The sequence below is a fragment of the Lemur catta genome, chromosome 1, assembly GCF_020740605.2.
Source record: "Lemur catta isolate mLemCat1 chromosome 1, mLemCat1.pri, whole genome shotgun sequence".
NCBI classification, from domain to species: domain Eukaryota; kingdom Metazoa; phylum Chordata; class Mammalia; order Primates; family Lemuridae; genus Lemur; species Lemur catta.
The window spans coordinates 154599542-154613011 of NC_059128.1; the positions used below are offsets into that span (position 1 = coordinate 154599542).

General features: G+C 38.3%; 1 pseudogene; it reads right to left on the reverse strand.

Moving 5' to 3' along the window:
• Positions 1 to 5855: 5855 nt before the first annotated feature.
• On the reverse strand, positions 5856 to 6536 carry LOC123641233 (annotated as a pseudogene).
• Between the last annotated feature and the right edge of the window lie 6934 nt (positions 6537 to 13470).

Genomic DNA, 13470 nt, shown 5'->3' on the forward strand with positions numbered 1-13470 from the left:
CAAAAGGAATACAAAAGTCAGAATTCCTTCCAACACAGAAGGACAGAGGTATAAAACACTGGGAAGGTAAGGTCACCAGGCTCTCTTTTTACACACAAAGAGCTTGTCTAGCCATGCCTGGGAAGACAAGCCATGGATATCTTTTCCATCTAAGTTCAGAGGATCTTCTTTCCATGAACATAACTTTCTAAAAGTATCCAACACAAATTCTTCCCCACATATTCTCAGGAAGTTTCCTGGGTCAACCCCAAATTGTACTTTATACCTGCCATTAGCCACTGGGCCAATGGTTTTCAAACTTTTGTGTGCGTAAGAATCATCACAAAAGTTTGTTTAAAATGTAGCATCGTGGGACTTGCCCACCAGAGCTTTATTATATGTCAGCTGGGGCTTAAAAATTCTCAGTTTAACAGTCAGTATGGGTGATTCTGATGCATAACTGAGGAACATTGTTCCAGATATCACAGGGTGAAACTGGGAAAATCCTAATCCTGGGGCCTGGTCATGTGGCCACAAAATTTATTTTATTATGGCGTTCAGTATTTCTGTCTCCAAGAACAAAGTAAGTGCAAAGGGAAAACTTCCCCTTTACCCTCTGAAGGTTTGCTGAAAAATCAGCTGACAAAACGCAAATTAATAGGAGAAAAGACATACAAAATTTGATTTTCACATGCATAGCATGGAAAAATTATAGGAGAATGATTGATTACTCAGTAGCCTAAGAGATACAGATATTTGTATAACCTTCTTCATAGGGAAAGAGGAGATGGAGAAAATGTGTCAATTTAAGGGGTAGTATATGGTTTTTAGGGGGATTCAATGGGCCTAGAGAACATACAATGGCCTGGGACAAAGTCTGTTGGGCCTGCAGAGCAGACAATGGTTTGTGATCAAATCTGTCCAGGTGTGCTGACAGATGTTAGTTCCTGAAATATGAGTTAAGTTAATGAAAACTCAGGGAAAGCAATTGTGTTATTCTTCAACAGGTCCAGTTTCTAGGTAGATAAGGGACCGTCAAAGAACTTCATCTTGTGCTTTGGGAGAGACAGAAGATTGAGAGGCAGGAGTGGGAGAGGGAAGAAGGTCAGAATGACCTTGAGGTTGTTTCTTCAGTGCAGCATGCCGAAGTGCAAAATTTGGTGTATTGGTTTCTGAGTCCCAACATTCCCCTGAAACGTTCCTAGAAGTTTCACACATTAAAAGCTGAAGTGGTGAGGATGTGGAGAGAAAAATCGAGTTGGCCTAATGGCAAAGGATCCTGTTAAACTAATCTCTCATTTCTGGCTGGGAATAGGCCAGTTCAATTAAACATTTGTGACTCATTTTAGAAAATGGAATTGCAGATGAGATCTCAAAGTTAAGCCTCTATATATGATGCAGGCAAACAGATCTTTAAAAAGAGGCATTTTTATGGAAACAGAAGAAAACCAAACATTAATGCCTGCAATAGTCTATAAATTGGTTTATTCTAGAATCTGAAGAGCAATGAGCTGAAAAGATCAGTGGCACTATGGCAGATCTTCTTAGATTGTAGTTTGTGTGTAAAGTTTGTCCAAATATAAGCTGTTGTCATAGTTTTTCTTGAAAGCTAAGTTGACTGGCTTCATCTTGCAGGGCCTTAAGAAAAAGGCAGTTTTAATTTTTTGTGATTTCAAGTCAGAAGGGTGGGAGAAAATTTTAAAACATTAGTCTGGAGAGTTGTAACCAGATATTGGAAGAAACTAAAAATTTAGGATTCAGTCTAAATAATAAAAAAATAAAAACTCAAAAACAATAAACAGGGCTAGAATTTAATAACAGGTGTAGCTTTTTTCTAAAACACAATTCTTCTCTCTCCAGTCCCCCATTTCTACCAAAAATAAATCATAATAAGACTTTGTTTGAAAAATAAGTTTAGTCTTTGACCTGATTATTTATATAAATTTAGTAAGCATGGTGATTTACTATATCGACTTTTTTTAAGTTGGCTGTGCTGGAACTTTTTCATAAGGGACCACATATTAGACTTTAAAAAAGCCTCTCAAGGCTTAGAGCCATGCCAAGGGCTCGTTATCAGCCTATGCCTGTGATACCTTTGTGAATTAGGTGAATCCCTCTCTTTTCGAGTTCTTTAAACTATCTTGAGGTTCCTAAGCCTGTCAGAAAGTGACGTTCTTTATTTCCCACAAGGCTAGGAAAGGAACCAGGCCAGTCTTTCCTCCAAAGAAATGGGCTTTGGCTCCATAAAGTCAACCTAAGTTCCTTAAAGTTGTCTGGTCATATCTGAAGAAATGATATTCCAATCAACGTCTTGGTAATATAACCAGTGTTTTCTATTGTGTCCTGTTACCAAAAAAAAAATTCTCATTGAACTTATGCAGTGACTATATTACCATAAAACAGAAAAACTCACAGTTTCCAAATTTTGAAGGGACCAGATAGAGAAAAAAAGTAAATGTTTCAAGTTTGTTCACAAAAGAATACTTTACCAAACTGCTGTAATGCTTAAGAGAAAAAAAACTTTCCTTAACTCTGAAAACAATCATAAAAAAGATCAGCAGTTTAAAATAAAACAGTAATAACAAATTATTTCAGTCCAAAGTAATTAATTATTACTCTATTTAATGTTAGACTAACAATTTTATGAGTCCAGTTTTTTTTTTTTTATTTGAGTTCTGGAAATTTTTACCCAGTCCAATGACACAATCTCAAAGTTGTCAGAAGTTGTATTTGTCAGAGTTTATTCCTTCTTTTCTGTGAACCTACTTGAAGATATAACACTTTTAGATTTCCAAAGTGTTTCCAGAAAAAACATATCAGAATAAATCAATTAACTGTGGACAGCAAGACTTAAAATAGCCATGGTTACAGATGGAATTGACATGAAAATTTGGTCATTTTTTGTGGCCTACAGCAATTCAACATAATAATTATGACTGATAACATACACCAGAACATATCAAATTTTTAGGATTTTGGGACACATATTAATAATGCATACGTACAAATATAACTTGAATAAAGTTAAACATCACTTTTTATTTGAAAATGTTTGCTATATAATTTAACATATCAAATAAGCATGATTTGGTTCATTATTTGTTTTTTTTGTACATCTCAGGGTCTCTTTGGAACATCCCAGAGTTAGTTTGAGGTCAAACAAATTTAATTCAGAATTTGAAATTTGATTTTGGGAAACCTGTCATATATGTCAATGGTTTAAAACACTTCAAAAATAGGATCACAGGTCACCTTAAAGTAATAGTCATTCATTTAGCCAAGTCATATTTTATAAGATTTTAAAAAGTAAAAACCTTTACTCTCTGATAGAAACTCAGTTTTCAAATAATCAAAGGGACTAAAAAAGACAGCATGAGGCACATAGAATGTTTCTCTTTCTCTCCTTTATCTCTCTCTTTCTACAGTTTATTCAAAAAGTGAACAAAAATATTTTACTATCTTTTATTAATTCTACCAGAAAAATCTTGCTTAAAAGAGAAAATCAAATTTTAGTTTTGTATTGATGTACTTATAATACTAAAGCTAATTTTAATAAAACCTGATAAACAAATCCATATAATTTCAGTCAGCTTTGACCACACAAGAGGACTTCAATAAACCTTTTATATCCTCTTGCATTTTTTTAATTCTCTTTCTTTCCCAACTCTCTATATTCATTCACTTTTACCTATATTATTCTTATTAATACTTTATTCCTTTATTTCGAAATATTTTTTAAAGTATTCTGTAAACTAGACAAAGTTACTTTTTTCCTCAAAAAAAGCATAGGACTTCAGGCTTTTTATAACTTTTCTCACCAAAAATACATCTTGTTTTTCTTGTATACATTGCATACAGAATTATTTCCCTTATTTCTAGATGTTTTAATTACAGATATTTAAACAAATATTATTAATATTTTTATTTACCAAAGATTACTAGAGTCACAAGAACTTGAAAAGCACTTAGGCTTATTTATTTAATCTATGAGTACTTATTTATAAGTTCATTTGGTACCATGTAGACAATGTACAAACACATTTCTAGACATATGCATACATTTAGATACAATGTACAACACACATATGTATATATGTATGTATATGAAAGTCAAGGAGATCAGGCCCAGGGGGTTCAGTGTAAGACAGCAAAGCTTTAGACCTGAGAAGAACCTGCCCGTGACTCTTAGAGCTCCCGGAAGAAGACAAGGAACCCCAAAAATAAGGGAGTCAGCAGTGCTGTGTGTGTGTGTGTGTTTCAAAGAGTGCTTTCTAGATCCCTTCATGTGGTATCAAAGGTGGCAAAAGGAAGGGGAAGCAAAAGTAACTGGAAGAACAAATCTTAAAGGAGCCAATTTGGAGAGATGTTTAACCTCTCCAAAAAAGCCCATGAAATTTTACATTTTTCTCAGCAAAAATCATGCCAGCAAGAAAGGAAGTGAACAGAAGGACCAAACATATAATTAAAAAGGGGTTTCAGTCAGCTGAAAAAAATTCCCACGGGAGAAATAAGATCCAAAAGATAACGGAGAAGCTTTAATAAATGCAGTCTGAATATCATCTTTTAATTAAGTTGATTTTTGACTATAGAGATCTTTTAAAAAAAAAAAACTTTTCAAATCTCTCATTATCCAACTTTAACCATGAAAAAAGCCAGTATGGCTGGCCTTTGAACTTTTTTCTCCTTTTCTTTAAACCAAAGGTACCTACAAATGACTCAGAGTCAGATCAATAAGCCTTTATGACTTAACCAAGGACACAGGGGGAATCTCCAAAGAGGTGCAAAGAGGCAGTCCTCAGAAGATACAGAGTCAGCCCTGAAGTCAGCTAAAAGGAAAGAGAAACTTAGATAACAGAAAAACAATAGCTGTCCATGAGAGGGAAAAGGATCAATAACAAATGGGTAAATCAATAGTCACATAAATATAAATTGAAAACAAACAATTAAAACTAATTTTTTAAATGTAATGCTGTTTATTTAACTTCAAAAACATTTCAGCATTCTAAAACATACAAAAAAATAACAGAATTTTGCAAACCTTGTTTAAGTACAGAAGGTTCTTGAACTTTCATTGATGCAGTGCAGTGGCTCTTCATTTCGCTGACAATAAAGATTCTACAGTTTGTTTAAAAACAAACAGTTTAAAAACTACCACACTTTACTTTTTTAAAAATCGAAACACTTCTGATGCCAGCTGCCTTCCCCCAACCTTTTGCCACAGCTAAGAATGGCAGCAGAATACTATGCCAGTATTTACAGAAACAAAACAACCTGAAGCCAAACAGCTGCCCGTCACAGTGTCAACAGGTCCAGTGCCACGCTGCGTGCCCTGAGCTGCGGCACCTCCACCGGAAGGCTTCGTCCCTCAGAGCCTCAAGGCCAAGCAAGGGGCATCGAGAGTCAGTCTCAGTTGTTTTGTTCTTTTTTACGAGCTATAGATATGTACAGTTGATAACTCAAGATTTCTAGCCAATTACCATGTAGTTGACACCACCTTACAATTCGTTTTTAATGCCAGAAACATCTTTAATTGCCTTGTCACATCAACAGCGAAGTGCACAGAGTAAGGAGAACATGAAAGTGCCTTTTCATTTCACACTTGATCTTAGCCAAAAGGCTGAGAAAAATTCCTTTTAGTTTTAAAAATGTTTAGAAATATGTACAACTTTCATAGTGTTTCAGGATGCTCCAGACATCCATGACCACTTCATGTAACCGACTGACAATTTCTAGAACACTTTGAGAAATGACAATATGATCATGATCAAATTTTTAAATTAAACATGAGGGCAATAGGCACTTCTCAAATAAGAGATGTGTCAATGAAGGTGTTCCCCTACTCTAGGGTATTCACAAGGAGACAGATAAACAGGTTTTTATTCATTTTCCTCTTCCTCCTCATTATCATCTTCTTCCTCCTTGTATTCTTTTCTTACTCTCCCACCTTTTTCCAGGCAACTTTAGCAGGACCTCTTGCACCATCAAACTTTCCTCTAGATTCATAGTCAACAACACCCTCATGCTTCTCCTTCAGCTTTGCTGCCTTAGTGATGTAAGGCTGCTCTTCACTGTTACTTCAGTTACTCCACAGCTCATCCAGATTTCTGCCACATCTCCAAAAAAGATGCCAGGGTTTGTGGATTTGATCTTGGCGTGGAATTCTGAACACATCAGGAAGAATGTAGACAGCAGACTTTTGGGGGCATGGAGTCCTTCTTCTTCCTTACTCCCTTAACTGATCCATAATCCTTCATTTCCCGATCATAGCATACTTTATACATGTTTGCCATTTCATGAAATTTAAACTTCTCTTTCTCAGACATTGTCTTCTACCTCTCAGAATACTCTTTGGAAAATTCTGAAAAATTGACAGGGACCTCTAGGTTTTTCTTCTTATATTCTTCTCTGAATGTCTGCACAAAGAAAGCATAACCAGACATATTGCCCTTTAGTTTCTTGGAGACACCTTTAGCCATCCTGACTGTATTGTTCACTAGTCTGGGCAGGGCACGGCACGACACATGGCTCGCTCCCCAGCCTCACATTAGCTGCCTCCAGGAGAGCCTCAAACCAATTCTTATAACTATTTCCTTTTTCTTCTGAGTTTAAAGGGTTTACATTTCCAAGGAACTGATTCTCTGACCAGGAATCAAACAGGGGCTTTTGTAATAAAAGTGTGGAGATCTATCCATTAGGCTACAGGCTTGAGTTCTGTCTTTGTAAATCCCTCAGAGGAACCAAAGCAGGCAGTTTGACTATACAGAGGACTTTCACTTTGTTTTAAATCTGATTACTGCCTTTTGAAAAATCTTACCAAAGGAGTTTCTAAGGATATATTCCTTTTGTATCTTTTCATAGGTACCAGTAAGATAGCTGTTTAAAATCAGAGCTCTCTAAAAAGCTTTCTTTTAAATATAATCAATTTATTTGTTCCACAAACAACTCAGGCCAATAAGCCTTTTTTATGCATAGTCCTAGGGATAACTTTCCAGGGTTAGAATACCATAGATGTAAGTGGTGTTTTTAAAATGGGCACAAACAATGTAACCTTCAGGATCCCCCCAAAAATTCACTTTCAGAAATAGGGTAAGATAGCAAAAGACTCTTGTTGCCCACAGATGGTTGAGGATGGTGTTTATGCATACAATGCCTCCAGTATTCCACACATTTGTGAGGGGTCACCAATCACAGACCCGTTAATCCATAACCCTGGTAGACCTTCCTGGGACTGGACTTTTCCAGGACTAATGAGTAAACAAGAGTTAAGGCAATAAAAGCTCTTATGGGAGGGGACTTATTAAGGCAAACTTCCCTGAGAGTTTGGCATGTTCAAGGCAAAGTGTGTGCTGCTTAATATCTTACATGTCTTGTGGTTTCCAATCTTTTTAGACTGGCCACTAGATGTAACCCAAAAATCATGTCCTAAGTATGATGGAGACCAAGAGAGAGTGTTCCCACTTGGTCACAAGTCAAGCTCTCAAGGACATAAAATAAAACAAAAGGGAAAAAATAAAGACTATTTCTGGGAGGAAAAAGATCAGACAATTTGACTATTCATAGCAAAAACTATATCAGAGTCACTAAACCTAAGACTAGTCTGTATAAACACTTTACTCTCATTAATCTTCATTTTGGAAAAGGAAAAATAGACAAACAGAGATTTTTTTTCTGTCAGCTAAACTGGATTCCACAGAGAGAGACCAGGAATCAGACTGGGATTTTGACTTGCAAGATTTTCTTACTTTTCTGCCAGCTTGTCAGGTCTTGAGTTCCCTTGACTTCCTGAAGAACAGGGCAGTTTGGAACTATCCTGCTCACAGTGCTAAAACTGTAGGGGTGAAGGGAAAATTTCCTTTCACCCTCTGAAGTTTTGCTGAAAAATCAACTGACAAAAGGCAGATCAATACAAGAAACACACACACACAATTTTATTTTGACATGCCATAGCATAGGGGAATCATAAAATAATGATTACTCAATAACCCAATGGGATACAGATGTTTGCATGCCCTTCTTCATAGGGGAAGGAGGGGTGAAGGAAATGTGGCAATTTGAGGAATAGTAAATGATTTTAGGGTAATTCAATGGGTTTGGGACAAAGTCCATTGGGCCTGTTTTGTTTGTAACAAAAGTGTGTCCAACATGTTGACGGACTTTAGTCTCTGTTCCTGTGACATGATTTAAATTAATGAAAACTCAGGGAATACAATTGTGTTCTTCCTTGGCAGGTCTAGATTCTATGTAGATAAGGGAACATCAGAGAACAACTTCACCCTGTGCCTTAGGAGAGACAAAAGATTGTGAGACAGGAGTGAGAGGTGGGGAGAGGAAAGTTAAGAGAGATCTTGAGTCTGTTCTTCAGTCCTGCCACGTTTTGGGGTATTGGTTTCTCAGCCTTAACAACAGAATAGGTAGACAGACAATATAAAATTGTTTTGCTGGAATTTGTATGTCAACCCTTCCACAAAAGAGAAGAAACATACAAAATTATTTATTGTTTGCCAGGAAATTTGTGCTTACCAAGAATATGCTGTTAGACTAGTAAGCCTTTAGTTTATACATATTCTAATATTTCTTTTCTCAAAAAAATTTTGACCATAAGTGCATGTTTTGAATACCCTAATAAACTATGAGATTTGAATACCTGAAAGGAGATGCAAATGCCTTGCTAACATTCTGCATAAACATTGTCCACCTGCGAGCCCTGTGAGACAGCCACACCCTTACAGACCTAAGCCAGGAGCTGAGCTATGTGATCACACTGTCTGTGTTCCAAACAGACCATGGACAGGAGTCATCTGCCACTTCTGATGAGGCATTCTGTGTTGTCTCAGCCAGACAAGTTCTAGGTTGTCCACCTCAAATGAGCGGCTGACTGTCACTTCTCTATAAACCCTGTTACTAAGTCCTAGGGACAACCCTGTATGGGCAGGTTTTCTCATTTCCAAGATATGTGGGCAGAAGGTATCTAAGGAAAATCACAATAACATCAGCTTTATTTTGAGCCCAAACTGATGTTGCTTTTACTCTTGGTCTACAAAATAAATAAGAAAACACAAACAAGAAATTTCTTTCTTCTATGAATGAATAATATACACAAACAAAAGTGCACAATTTATAAGTACTCAGCTGAATAAATTTTTAAAAAGTTAAACATACCTGTATAACCATCCTCCATATGAAGACACAGAATGTCACATGATCTCAGAAACCCCCTGTACTCTTCCAGTCACTGAATCTCCTGGGGTAGGGATAAGGACATAGTTTTGCCTATTTTCGAACCTCATACCAAAAAAAAAATAATAATAATAATAATGTTGTACATACTTTTTTGTGGCTGGAATCTTTCAAAACAAGTAATTTTAATACATGAATGCCCATCTGGTGCCCTCTGTTCTTCCAGGATACTACCATTAATCAAACATCAGTAAAGATCATTAAAAAGTATTTAGTAGAGCAAAGCAATTGATCTACCTCTAAGCAAATGCTCTAAATTTTAGCAGAGCCTATAGCATGAAATTGGCAGACCCACTGTAGATGCCATTTCTGCCTTTCCATCAGAGAGTATGTTCACATCAAAGCCTACTGTGTGCCAAACCCCAGTGGGCTGTCAGCTCTGTGTTAATATTATGGGGTAGAAAATGCATAGCTCATGAACTTCAAGTCAGTGACAAGTCAAAAAAAAAAAAAGAAAGAAAATAAAATAAAATGTATAGTTCACCCCCAGAAAAAAGTCAGAATGTATCTGAAGAGGTCAGTATACAAAAGAAAGAAATAAAGCTCAAGACATGTGTATATGTATTTACAGCGTTACACCATGTGGTCTAGACAATTAGAAAAAAAGAACAAAATGGTACCACTTGAGTTATAGACATTGATTGCTTGACTTACAGACAATAATCACAAAGTGAATTTTGGAGGAAGAAGCCCAATGCAGGCTTGTTGCCACAGTAAGGTCACATGGGAGAGATGGCACTGAATCCTGTCCATTGCAGTCATAGCTGCAAAAGTTATGTTATTCATGGCACTGAGTGAGGAATAGGCAGCTCTGCAGGAAGCTCAGGATTGGGCAAGGCTGGATGGGAATAAAAACAACTTATGGGGCCTAAAAGTAGGTCCCTGTTGGCAAAAAAGAAACAGAAGAAAGAAAGGGAAAGAAGGAAGGAGGGAAGGAAGGAAGGAAGGAAGGAAGGAAGGAAGGAAGGAAGGAAGGAAGGAAGGAAGGAAGGAAGGAAGGAAGGAAGGAAGGAAAAAAGGAAGGAAGGAGGGAGGGAGGGAAGGAAGGAAGGAAGGAGGAAAGAGAGAGGGAGGGAGAAAGAAGTCAACATTTGAGAATCAGTAATGGTTTGCCTCACTTCTGAGGTATTTTTTTACTTAGGGAAACTCAGCACCTCCTTAAGGCGGCAGAGTATTTGTGCCGAAGACAGAGGTTCCATAACAAATCTTATGTCTTCCTAATAGCACCTGCTGCCAGACAAAGAGTTTCTTTATAGTTTGCAAAGGTCAAAAAATAAAATGATAATCAAATATCATTGACTGAGTGGCAGGAACTTATATGTTAGCTATAATCCTCACCACATCCTAAAAGGCAAATACGTGAAATGTAAGACTCAGAGAGCTACCATTCCTTTCTCAGGATTAAATAGCTTGTGAAAGGAATAGCCTGGATTTGAGGTCAGATCTATCTAGACACAAAAACCGCCTAGAAGCCAGATGGTGATCCCTTCGATCAGTGTTCTGATATTGATCACAATGGTCCGTTATAGTCAATAATCATATGATATTTTCTCTCCCATAAGTGCTTTATTGCTCCCAACCGTCCTACAGATAAATCTATCTCCTTTTGACCTTCACAATGACCATCCTGAGTAAGCAGAACAAATCTTAGTCATGTCACAGAGGAGGTCACCTAGTTGTAAGTGAGCAGCAGCAACTGAAGACCATGTCTTCTGATTTCATGAACGGTATTGTTTCCACAGAACGGAAAAGCACAACTGCAGTACTTGTGTGTGAACGTGAAAGATAGATCACAATATGGTCCTTGAGTCATGGATGAAATAAAGATCCAAGATATATTCACTGATGAAATATTTTTATAACACAGTTGCTCAAAATATTCTTCTTAAAAGAGACCTGGATGTGGGGAGGGAGGGAGGTAAGGCCCAAATAGTACTAAGAATTATTTGCTTCATCAAACCCCCAGTCTTGTTCAGCAGCATGGAAATTTCTACAGAAATGGCCTTGCCTGCATCTGTTTGAGAATAAGAGAAGCAGAGGAAGGTTAAACATGCAAATGATGCTGCAAAATTCATGACTGTAGATGAGTCTGAATTCCCAGCCCTCTGCTTTAGGGGGGCACCTGGTTACTCAGGATAAAAGAAAATAAGCACGAGAAGAAACTGGCAGGGTGTCCTAGGAAACACACTACTCTTGAGGTCCCTGCCTGAAAGAATCAGGCAACTTTGCAAGACAATTTAAAGGCTGTTGCAAACCTCAGCCTGGAGGAAGCTTGTGTTGGCAGTCTTCACTGACAGTCTCAAGCTTGGTAAACAAGCCAAGCATCCCATACCATTGATGAGCCATAGAAAAGAGCTTCTTGGGGGGGCAGTTGTGAACCAGAGAGCCCCCACCAAGTCAGAGATTCATGAACACAGTTTCCAAAGGCAATTAGGATAAGTTGTCATCAAAGTCAAACAAACATGTGTTTTGAAGGATTCTCATGCATATACCTTCCCCCTTGCAACTGGCTTCATTTACTTGCTTAAATTCTCCTTCTTAGATTAGGCAATGTCGGGGCTCCACTCTGATACCCCAGAATATCTTTTTTGCCATGTTTGTATGTATGCTCCCCCTCCTTTTGGTGTGCTTTAGATTCCAGCAGCCAGCATGTTTTTGTAAGACTGCCCTTAGACTACTGGAACAGGAGCCGGAAGCACCTGAAAATTCATATGTCCCCTTGGGTAGCCCTTAACCAGTGACTGACAGGTGTCAGATTGTGAAAACACCTCCTCCTTTGCCTGAGCCCCCAATTGGGTCTGTTTGTGCCTAGAATTCTGCAAAAAAATTTTCATTAATCAGTTCCTTAAGCCTTCCTCCCTCATCCTTATTAACATGGGGGCTTAAACCCAGTCCAAGGAGCCAGGTGGGGAAGAGAGAAAATGCCATTCTTCATGCCATACCCCTTCTTCTTTAAGTTTGGCTAGTCAGAATGTCCAATTACAGAATGAATGTGGAGAGACAAGTAGGACTTTGAGCAGCAATGACTATTTGTGTTTGACTGTGGAAAGAGGATTTGCAAGCATATTTGCACTGGAAAAAAGGTCTGAGGAGCTGAAAATAAAAAGAAAGTGTGACTGAGGCAGAAAATTAGGGTGAAAGTTCAGGAAAGACAGGCCTCTTTCTCCTAGAGTAGTGTTTCCTAAAATGTGGTTCCTGCTCCAGCAGAGTCAACATCACTCAGGAGCTTGTTAGAAATGCAAATCCGGCCCTACACAGTGGCTCACGTCTGTAATCCTAGCACTCTGGGAGGCTGAGGCTGAGGCGTGAAGATCCTTTGAGCTCAGGAGATCGAGACCAGCCTGAGTGGAAGTGAGACCCTGTCTCTACTAAAAATAGAAAGAAATTAGCTGGACAACTAAAAATATATGGTGGTGCATGCCTGTAGTCCCAGCTACTCGGGAGTCTGAGGCAGGAGGATCGCTTGAGCCCAGGAGTCTGAGGTTGCTGTGAGCTAGGCTGATGCCATGGCACTCTAGCCTGGGCAACAGAGTGAGACTCTGTCTGAAAAAAAAAAAAAAAAAGAGAGAGAAATGCAAATCCTCGGGCCCCACCCCAGACCTCTTTTGGTGTGGGCCCAGAAATGTGTGTTGTAGCAAATCCTTCTGGTAATTCTGATAAACTCTAAAGTTTGAGACACTAGTCTAAGATATAAATGTAGTAGACACTCTACCACCACCAATTGAGTAGCTATTACCACTCTGTAAATACTAAGGGCTATGGAGATAAACAATTGAGACATCGCAAAGCTCTCATTGATCTGCTTTGGTTCACAGGTTTTATTACCGTAACTTTAAGGCCTTAAAGAGACAGACAGATCAAGGTCTCTACCTACCAACATAACACTGCCTTGTACGTGGATAAGGGACATGGTGGTCTCAGTCTCAGCCCTCAGTGATGTAGCCGCTGGATGGGGTTTGCCCCTCCTGTAAACACTTTTTTTCACTATCTGGAAAAGTCTTCCAGAGATAAAATGTTTCTTGTTTGGAAGAAAGGCCTCTTCAGATAGATCTGGCTTTCATCCTTGTTTGTTAACCTGTCTCTCAGACGTTGTCAGGACACAGGATCAGGGTAACAGAGGGGATAACAGGAGGAGACACATAATCATGTGGGCCAGACTCCACTCCTGGTGGAGAATCTTTGACAGTTTCAGAGACAGGAATGAGGCAGGAGCCATGAGCAAGAAATTCACTTTTCATCCAGAACCCTTGTGCT